General features: G+C 39.6%; 1 non-coding gene across 1 annotated transcript; it reads left to right on the forward strand.

The window, feature by feature from the left end:
- The first annotated feature begins 7062 nt into the window (after positions 1 to 7062).
- Positions 7063 to 7169, forward strand: LOC112089983. Its single transcript, XR_002901343.1, has one exon. It is a non-coding gene; the product is annotated as a small nucleolar RNA R71 (small nucleolar RNA).
- Positions 7170 to 11218: the final 4049 nt, after the last annotated feature.

Raw genomic sequence — 11218 nt, forward strand, 5'->3', positions numbered from 1 at the left:
GTGTGAATGCATCAGAACCGGACAAGTGTATAGAAGCCGACAATCCCTCTACTTCATCACCTGGAACGGAGCTCTTGCGTTGCGATCCAGCCAGACAAGAAATCAAGAGGGATAAGTCTAGTTTCCGGAACGCCTGAGATTGTCCAATTTGAAGCTGTGTGGTGAAAGTTATGGCGATCAGAAGGAACACATGTCTCGCAGCCGCTAAAGGACCAAAACAGCGCACCTCAGGAAACCGGTTGAACGAAGCCCTTGCCGACGTCTGCTCGACTCGGACCCTTCATAAAAGTTGTCTCTGACAGAACCTTCTGGCTCTTGGAGTTGACAGACCGAGGTTCGGATCACTGAGCTAGAAGTTATGTAGGTTTTGGTTTAAGCGGCATGCATTCCTATCGACCAGAGTGTACCTCGACAGTTTGGTCGATATTCTCAACCTGGAGCGCCGAAATAATATCGACCAGAATGTTGAGGTGAAGCATGTCGATATATTCTCAGCCAATCTCGCCGAAATAATATTGGCCAGACCATCGACCAGGTGTTTGGTCGTTATTTTTGTTAAGAGAAGCTTTGCAAACTATCGACCAAACTATCGACCAGCAGCACGTCGATATTTCCTTTGATCCAGTCAGAATTTTAAGACTTTAATGGGCCAATATCCTGTTTGTTAAGGGTTGGCCCATTAAGAAAACCCTTAGTATAAATAGTTTTGAGACATCAATGATTAGGTTAAGTTTTTTTATTCCTCTAATTTTCTTTGCCTCTTTTGTCAAAAGACTCCTTTGAAGAGAAATATTCCCTCTTTTGAGAGTTTGAATCAAGGGAAATCAAAGACATTTTGTGTGTTTAAAGCTGCAATCTTCTTAATCTATCATCTTTATCTTCATTCTCACACTTCTAATCATGATTAACAACACATCTTGCAAAGGATCTAGTGTGTTGATTATGATTAGTGAGTAATCCCCATATTAAGGTCTTAGATATGTAGATTAGGGTGCTTAGGTGCTAGATTAGTGAGCTTAGGGGTTAGATAATTCATATTCCATTCTCTACAACCTGTTCTCTATGCTAGATCCATACACATCATATGTGGTCTAGATTCTGGGCGTTTCATGCACCAAAAGTGTTTGATGAAATGCCTGAATCAAGGTTGTTAGAGGTTTAAGTATTTTTCATCATGGGAATGATTGTTTATATGCTTAAATGACAGATTAAACTGGTTCTTAATGCTTGTTAATTCATGTTTCACTGATGATGATTAGGTTAGAAACTGTTTTAATATAGAAGTTAATGCCTTCATGAGAGGATTAGCTTAGTTAACGATGTTTAAGTTGAATGGTTTGCTTGATCACATGATTCATTAGCTCATTAGTTTAGTACCAAAGGCACCCTAATCCACTATCATATCTAAGACCTTTCTCATCATCATACATACATTCTCATCTCATTTAGTCTATTTACTTGCTTGTTTAAGTTGATCATTAGCTTTAATTCTTGTTTTAAGCTTGTTTAGTGGAAGTAACATTAAAACCTCACTCATTTGGCTTGAATTAAGAACTGATTCTGCATCTTAGTGTCTACACATGATGGATTGATACCCTTTGTACTGCAAAGTGACAATAGGGATTGATAACCCCTCATTTAGAGCCTTGAAAACTCTAGTTATCACTGACCCGGCTTCAAATGGGAAATGTGCTATGTGTGTGACTTGGTCAAGTCTTTCCCATCTCGCACGCCTAAGTCGCACAGCCATGAAACTAGTCTTGTGCGCCTAAACTTCTTTAGCTTCAGCCGCATGCCTATCTCTGTCTGTTTTGCGAATATATGTGCTGCTCAGATCTTCTCCTCTTCAACTCGCACAACCACGACGCATTCTGGGGATGATATATGTGCGAGTTGGTCTTGTTAAGTTCCAAGTCGCAGGCCCAACTCGGTCTCATTTGCGAACACATGTGCTAGATGGTTCCACTTCATGTCCAACTCGCACACCCAAGTCGCACAGCTTTTTAGACGTAGCCAAATTTGATTCAGGAAGTCTCTACCCTGCTCATAGTCTCCTTACACACATCTCTAAGGTGCAGCTTGCTCCCAGACTATGAACATTCATGGGTGAAGACTCTGCAAGCTGAATCGGACGTTAAGACACCCCGGACAGGCAATCTTTCAGACGTATCGGATTGCTCCGGAATGGATGCGAGATAGGTCTGTCTTCCGCTGGCCGTATCTCTCAGCTCGCTGCTCCACATTCATCAATTTAAACGGTTCTGAAATCTAGACTCAATTATCTTGATCTTTTCTGAAGATCTTGGAGGCTGAATCGGCCGGCAAGACTTTCCGGTAACATGATTTCGGAGATGTATCTGCACCGAAAATTTTGGCCGAGAAACTTGAACAACCAGTACGTGTTTTGGCCGAGAGATCTACCCGCAGGATGGATTTTAGCCGAGAATCTTCGACCATCAGTAGAGCATTTTTCCGAGAAACTCAAAATTGCTCCTCTACACCATTTTTGATCTTTTCAACTCCATTTCTTCATCTGAATGACATTCTCCACTCCAAATAGGCTCCAAAAGCACATGTTTAACACCCCAAACCATGCAAAACTCTCTTGGACTTAATGCAATCTCCTAAGTCCTAAAAAAATGCCTAAAGACCTAAAATGTATGCAAATGAGACATGATTTGGACTTAAATATGTACTTTAAATAATGCAATTTATGAATATATCAAGTCCCCCACACTTATCATTTGCTTGTCCTCAAGCAAAAAAAACAAATGAAAGAGAGAGAGGTTGAATGCTTGGGATTTCATATTTCCTATGGGAAGAGAGAAACAATCACAAAGAGATTCAGATTCCAAGTTGCCAATTCCACATGCAGTGTAAGACTTTACTTTGATGCTCAAAATTCAACAATGATCTCCACAAGTTTTTCTTATTCCTCAACTCTTTGACATTCATTAAGCTCTTTTACCATGTCAATCAAGTGATGCAAGTTCAAGTAAGCAAAGTTTAGCTAAGGATGAGGCTATGAGACTAAAATGATCTCATTCAAATGCACAAGCAAGGTTCAATGCAATCAGGGATCTCTCAATGAATGATCAAAACTTTGGCAGAAGGCTAAAGGTAAAGAGCAACCGATGCATACAAGAGCAAGACTCAACTCACTCCCTTTACCTAAAACGCCTCTAACTCACTCTCTCACAATGAACCTCACAGCTCTCTTCTCACTCATTTTCATCTCATAAAAGGGGTTTCTTTTTCACTTTAGATACTCGGCTTGGGGTCTTTCTTTACACACAGCTCTTTTCACATTTTGGGCTATCTAACCTCTCACTATCTCTTTTAGATTCATGAGCCTTTTTGGCTTCTTTTCCTTTTCTTTTCTTTTCACTCAGAGGTTAGATACCTTCTTTTAAACACCTAGAGCTCTCTTTCTCTTTAAAACATAAGACCCAAAAGCGATTTCTTTTCTTTTCAAACCCTCACTTCTCATCACTCTCATTTTTACACTCTTTCTCTTTTCTCTCTCAAAAAATCTTTTTTCTCAAAACTGTCACTCAAAGAAACCTCTCCCCCACACTTATTTACAGCCTGGACCTAATAGTTCCTTGATGATGGAACTAGACACTCTTGAGACATGCCCTTGTCGCTCTAAACCTAACACTTCATGCTAAGTTTGATCCAAGGAGGCCTCACAACACTCACAAAACGCTTTGGCTTGAAAGAAAGGTTGGGTTCAGGGTGTGGAACTGATCCAAATGTGGAATCAGCTATTTGAGCTAAGGAAAAGAGTGGTAAAAACGGGTTCTAGCTTAAATATGTATATGAGAATCCACAATGCTCACTCAAACAATGCATCACAAGATATTTAAAAGTCAGGTTCAATGGTTTTCACTTATTAAAGCAGAGTTCAAATTCAAACTTGTTTCACAGATCCAAATCTTTTCAAGTCTTTGCAAGCACAAAAGAATCAACAAACATGGAAATCCAAATTCTCAAAGTGATGTTCCCTCAAGGAAAAAAAATCTATCATTAGTCCCATGCAATGATGTAACCTATATGAATGCAACTAGACTCAATCCTAAAAATGTGAATGCAACTAGAATGAACATTTTTTGTGAAAATTTTTCAGATTCAGATTTTTTGGTTTTTTTCTATGCACTTAGATGCAGACTCAAGATGCAAATCAAAATAAGAACAAGAGAAAACATGATTAGTAAACACAAAACCCCTCCCCCACACTTAATTCACACAGTCTCCTGTGTTATAAAAGCATGAGAAAGAAGAAAAATCAAATTCAAAATGCAAATGACAAATGAAAAATGCTGAATGCTCATTTACAAGTGTTTGGAGTGATACCTGGTGTGGTTTTTATGCTAAGGGGGAGTGAGTATCTGCACCAGATGAGGCTAGACATCACTGGAGATAGATTTGGCTTGGCTTGTACTCCTTTGTGCGACATGGACTTGTCTTGAACCAACTCGCACACACAAGTCGCACATAAACCTTGGCTTTCTTCAGTTGTGCGACATGGGCTGCTCTCCTTCCTATCTCGCACACCCAAGTGGCACATAAAGCTTCTTGAAAGTTCTGGCCTTCTTTGTTGCTGCTACATGGCCCTAGAAGACATCAACGCGCACACCCATGTAGGTGTGATTTGCGAACAGGTGTACTACTTGGATCAGGGGAGAACTGACTCGCACACCCATGTAGGTGTGATTTGCGAACAAGTGTACTACTTGGATCAGGAGAGAACTGACTTTCACACCTATGTAGGTGTGATTTGCGAACATGTGTGCTAGATGGGACCTGACCTTGTCCAACTCGCACACCCATGTAGCACACCAGGCGGCTCACCAGTTTTCATCCCTTAAGTCCTTTCTCAGCCTGTTCTCAGACCCCTTTCCACTTTGTTCCTTGGACCACAGCTTCCCTAAGTCACCTGGGACCTGAAAATAACTCACAAAACCCATCAAAACATAAAAAGAAAGAAGAAAAAAGATTAAAAAGAAATATGTACAAGGATAAGCTTGGGTGTCTCCCAAGAGCACTTTGTTTAATGTCACTAAGTTTGACTTTGCAAAACCTGTTCTTAGTGAGGGAGAGGAGGAGCTTTGATGCTCCTTGTCTTGTCCATGAATTCAAGCATGACGTCCTTGTTCATCAGCTCTTGGACACTATCAGATCCCTTGTCCTTGAACTCTGGTGTGAGGATAGCTCTGAATTTGGCAAATGGTCTTGATCTTCCATTGCCTTTAACCTTGTATTCCACAGCTCTACCATCAAAATTCCAAGGGGTGAGAGTTAGGACTTGAGAAGAAGACCCAAGAGAGAATGATTTGGTGCTTGTTGGGTTCTTGTCTTGATACCCTGAACCATTGCCTTTGTTGCTGCTGATCTCCTTCTCACTTGGTGTAGGAGATAGAGATTCCAAGCAAGCTTCATCATCACTAAAGAAATCCCCTTCAATTTCAAGATCAGGTCTTATGAGGGATTCTTTCTTCTTCTCAACAGATGCAAGGGGTTGAGCTTCTTCTATAGTTCCCATACTCCTCTCATACATCATCCCATAGCGTTTCAACTCATCAGAATCATCAGATATAACCCCACAAAACCCAGCAAGAGGAGGTTTGAAGGGATAAAATACTTCATCATCTACCTTAGTAAGCATCACTCTTTGAGTATCAAAGTCCATCCTTGCTCCTGTGGTGTTCAGAAATGGAGTTCCAAGCAAAAGAGGTAGCTCTTTGGTCTTTTTCATCTTCAAGACTACAAAATCAGTTGGAACTGTGCATTCACCAATCTTCAATGGGTAGTCTTCAAGGATTCCATATGGCTTCTTTGAGGTTGAATCTCCAAAGATAATTGACATGAGGTGATGCTTAAGACTCTTGATCCCTAGTCTCTCCACCATGTCTAAAGACATTACACTGATACTTGATCCAGAATCACATAAAGCATTGTCCACTTTCAAACTTCCAAGAGAGCATGAGATGGAGAACTTTCGTGGATTACCTAGCTTTGGAATAGTTTTGGGTTTCACCCTTGTTGAACCAGTTCTAGAGATTCCATCAGATGTCCTTCCTTGAATCATTCTCTGATCCTTTCCTTCAGCAATCTCAGAATCATTCTTTTTCATATCAAAACAAACTGCCTCCCCACTTTCTTTCTCAATGCCCTCATTGAGATCACATAACAAGAACTCAAATTCAGCTATGATGGCGTCCTCATCATCTTTTGTCAGGCATTTTTCACTTGAGACTTTGCCATGGAGAATATCCTCAATTTTTTGGACAGCAGCATGATTCTCATCATTTGAGAGGATTGCATTGCAGTATTCTGTTTGATGTGCAACTGATGTCCCTGGTAAATATATTTGAGCTTGAGAACTGCAGTGGCCCTTGTTGTTCTCTAGAGTCTTAAGTTTGGAAGCCGAAGTTGAAAGTTGAGTTAGAAGATCAGAATAAGTGCAATCCACCTTGTTGTTAATCTATGCCATTTTCTTGTTGAAGTCCATGGCACCACTTGCTTGACCTTGGAGAATTTACTGGAGCAGGTTATGTACTTCTTGATCCTTATTCCCTGAGTTCAGCTGGAGGCTTTGCTGTTGGGGAGGGACAAAACCTTGTTGGTTATTGATGTGAGAGTGAAAGTTCTGGGTGGAGTGATTCTTGTAGTAGGTAAAACCTTTTTGGTAACCTTGTTGTTCACCTACAAAGTTTACCTCAGCTGTGATGTCTTCCCTTGAAATGTGTCTTGAAACAGATGATTCACATCTCTAACCAAGTTGACTGACTTATGAGAAGCTAGGAGAAGTTAATCTAGCTTCTTATTGAGAGACCAGATGTCTTTCCTTGTCCTTTCCTCTTCAGTAATCACAGCACCTCTTGAATTACTGTCAAGTCTGATCCATAAAGCTCATCACTCTGAGCAACATTCTCCACAAGGTTCATGGCATCATTGACTTCCTTGGTCATGAAATTACCATTTGAAGAAGTGTCCAAGAGGAGTCTGACCTTTGGTAAAGCACCTCTGTAGAACGAACTTAACAGCTGAGAATCTGAGAATCCATGGTGAGGGCATTGAATGATATACCCTTTAAATCCTTCCCAAGCTTCACAAAAGGATTCATGGTTCTTCTGAATAAAACTTGAGATTTCATTTCTTACCCTTGCTGTTCTTGATGAAGAGAAGAACTTGGTTAGAAATGCTCTTTTGCATTGCTCCCATGTTGTGACTGATCCTTGAGGTAGAGACTTTTCCCATTGATGAGCTTTGTCTCCTAGAGAAAAAGGAAATAGCCTCAACTTGAAACTGTCCTCACTCACTCCATTCATCTTAGTTAGATCCCCAATTGGCAACGGCGGCAAATTGATAGTAGGTTTTTAGCCTACTAAGATCAAATAACCTCTTGTGTTGTAGCACTTGAGGGTCAGTCCAAATGGAGAGATTCTAGACACCAAGACTATATGGAACTATCTTAATCCAAGTCTAATTAAACAGGTTTTGGTAACAAGGTGATCTAAAACATAAAACAAACAACAAGCAAGTAATAATTGAGAACTAGACAAGCAAGACAAACAAGAAAAGACTCAAATTCAAAATAAAGAGAAAGATATACCTCTAGATGTGATCATTGATCACGGTGCTTTCAATGCTTAATTCATGATGTTAAGCAAACAATGCAACACTTGCAATTCTTTAGTCTAGACTTCCAATTCAGATTAATTCTTTCCCATGACAGAATTCCCTTTGTTATCTACTTAATCAAGACTAATTCCCATTATTGAATAAGCAGTTAACAAGCATAAGGTTCCAAGTCTAATATGACCAAACCGCCTCTTTGTGCATCAAAATAAGAGCTAAGAAAGACTGAATCTTATACAAAAAGAGAAAGAAAGCATCACACGATCTCAAATTCCAGTCAACTTAGAACTCTAAACTAGACTAATCCTCTCATGAAGGCATTAATCTCTATACTAATCCACTTTCAAACCAAATTCTCATTTGTGAAATATGAATCAATAAGCATTAAGAGACAGTTCTAATATGTCATTTATGCTTCAAACAAACATTCCCATGGCATTCAAAACATAAACCCTTAAGTTAGCTCATTCAGGCATTTCATCAAACACCTTGTGGGTAGAGAAATGCCTAAGTTCTAGATCAAGCTTATAATGAGAGATCTAGCATTAGAAGCAGCTAGCTAAGGAAAGGAAATGAGAATCTAAAACCTAAGCATCACAAATCAAACATCTAAGCACCCTAATCTACACACCTAGAAGCTTAAAAGAAGACTACTCACTAATCATGATGAACACACCTAATCTTTTGCAAGAGGTGATGTTAATCATGATTAGAAGCAAAGATAAGAAGATGAGATGATAAGAAACAGCTTTAAGATGATTAAATCCCTTACATATCTCTTGATCAAACTCGTTTTTACACTGAAAAGGAAAGAAAACTAAGAGAGAATGAAAGATAAAAGGTAAGATGTCTAGGGTTTTTCTCCTAAAAACTATTTATACTAAGGGTCTTGGACCGGATCAGCCCAGGACAAACTGGGTATTGACCCGGTGATGCGTGTCAACTGCATGAGGGAACAAGTTTTACCCTTAACAAAAACAAATGAAAGCCACAAGTGCACAGCTAATCAGTTGTAGTATTTAGGGATCGAATCCACAGAGATTTGTGTGCCTGGTATTCTTCTATGGTTTCTAACTTTATGTCTAGACTAGATTGGTTTTATAGGTTGGTTGTTTTTCACGGATTAAACCAAAACTAAAGAAAGCGAATAAATCTATCCTAGAAAACAAGTAGAAAAACCGAATAGAAAGCAAGTAGAGCAAGCAAAATATCGAACTAAAACAATTGAAATGCGGATCTAAAAAAGCAAGTAAATATCGATTGGTTTGTAAACTATGGCTAAAAACGCTGAGCTTTCGGGAACTCTACAGGGATCATAATTGGTTTTAACACTAGGGTAGATAGATTGGGATTGACGGATATCGATATATAGAGTTCTAGAGCTAGAGTACGGCGGTATGACTACGTCACTGTCGTGATCATAACCAACTGTTTCTCGCAACCCTGACCAGTAGGTTTCCACTCTGGCCCTGGAAGGGAGAGAACGCAAGAGCTGCACAAGACTCGTCAATACTCACGATCTCGCCGCAGGTAGGTTTCCACTCATACGGAAAAATCGCTTGTTTCATTCTAGGGCTGATATTTAATGAAAACTTTCGTAACACTAACTATCTAGATCAGATACTAGGTGATCAATCAAGCATACATGCAATAAGAACAAGAATAAACAGAGAACAAAGTTGAAATCCCAGATCTATAAACCTAGATGTCTTAATCAATTATGAGAGCCCCTTTCGGGAACCCTAAGCCCAATTCGGGAACTACTCAGACATGGCTGAGGTCGACATCATCATTGGTTTTAATAAAAGTAATCAAAAACAGTAAAGAAAAGAGAAGAAGAAAGCTTCTGTATTGAAGAACTCGGACTTGAACAATCTTCTACAAAAATCGCATAAAAACGGCTAAAGGAAAAGGGTTTCTGTAAAGTATGAAGGGTTGTCTCTAAAAACGACCTAAATGACAAGTATTTATAGTCTTCAAAACTCCATGGTCTCTAGGGTTCCAAAATTGAGGCTGAGAATGACTTTGGGCTTCAGAAATATGGGCTTTAGTTCGGATTTAGCTGGCTGCGGTCGGGAATGACGTGACCGCGGGAAATAGGTGGCTGGCCGCTGTCGGGAGGCTTGTGACCGCGGAGAATGGGCTATTGGTCGCGGTCGCATAACTTGCTGGCCGTCTTCGAGTGGCTCCGGAGCTAATGGAATATCTTGAGATCCAACCGTTGGAATGTCTCCAAACCAAGTGCATTTGAAAGCTGGTTGATTCTTCTATAAGTTGTCCAATTTTGAGGGTGATCAGACGGTGAGAAGGTCTTCGTCTCTCCATGAGAGTTCTTACGGTCTGCATTTATCCAAAAGAGTATTTTTGTTCCAATTTGTGCCTCTTTATCCCAAATTACCTGAAAAGTCTTTTAAAATCCGAAAACATAGAAATCCTTTGAAAACCTTTGAAAATGAAGTAAAAACACCTGTAAAAGACATTAAAGTGATCCATAAAAATGGTCAAAATCCGGTGTTATCAACTCCCCCAGACTTAGTCTTTTGTTTGTCCTCAAACAAAACAAAGGCTAAATCTCGGCGAGAGGTTTGAAAACGCAGGAACTAAACAAAATCTCAGAGACCAAACTTCTAGACCAATATCAATCAGTATACATCAATCGGGAATAGCCTAGAAAATTCTTACTAGCAATACAGGCATAACTAGTCCGTTAATCCGTCATGCGGAAATCTATGCAGTAAGATCTAAGTTCCAGTAAACTAGCTCTTAACAATCATTAAAAATCTCGGTGGTTCTCATCAAAGAGAGTCTAGGCAAGGAAATCTAGGCTAGGTGTCAAAAAGGGTTATTCTAGGGGTAAGGCTTAAAGTGTTTACGGGTTACCTGAAGATTTGGAGAATGCAAGATATTATGCAAAACCGCAAGAGAGAGTGAAGCTGTTGGTACCCACAGTTTTTAGTCACTTTCTTCTTGCCATAGATTCCTGGTCTTCTTCCTCAGGTTCTCTCCTAACTCCCCCAGACTAAGATTGTTGTAAATCTTTCAAAATCATAGCTCCTTAAACGAATAGTGGTTGCTTATTGCTCCACAAATTTCGACAATCTAAGACTCATTAGGCTTTTTGTTTCCCTCTCTCTTTTCATTCGTTCGTTTTTTTTTTTTTTTTTTTTTATGAAGAGAGGGAACACCTTTAGATATAGAGTCATAGAGAGCACGAAATTACCAGTTAAGATTTGTCTTATAAAGCTTCATGAGGTTTCTGATACTCTTCCTTCCCAATTCCATTCAGTCTCTTTTTTGAGTGACTGAAAACTGCGTCGCTCCTCTTCTCTCCGACGTTTTTGCACATATCTGCTGATATAAACTAGAGAGAGAATGCATGAGGATTGAAAACAAGGGTTTTGGGTTTAGGGTATGGTACCAGATAAAGATAAACTGGTCATCTAGGACGACAAAGAGTGGTAAAAGTGAGGGTAAAAGACGTCCTAGATGTGTATGTTGATGTCTGCCTAAAATCAATGATGAGAAAATTAGATGTCAATATTAAGGTCAAATAAAATGAGCTAGTATATCCTGT

The sequence above is a fragment of the Eutrema salsugineum genome, unplaced genomic scaffold (genome assembly GCF_000478725.1).
Source record: "Eutrema salsugineum unplaced genomic scaffold, Eutsalg1_0 scaffold_11, whole genome shotgun sequence".
Classification (NCBI taxonomy): domain Eukaryota; kingdom Viridiplantae; phylum Streptophyta; class Magnoliopsida; order Brassicales; family Brassicaceae; genus Eutrema; species Eutrema salsugineum.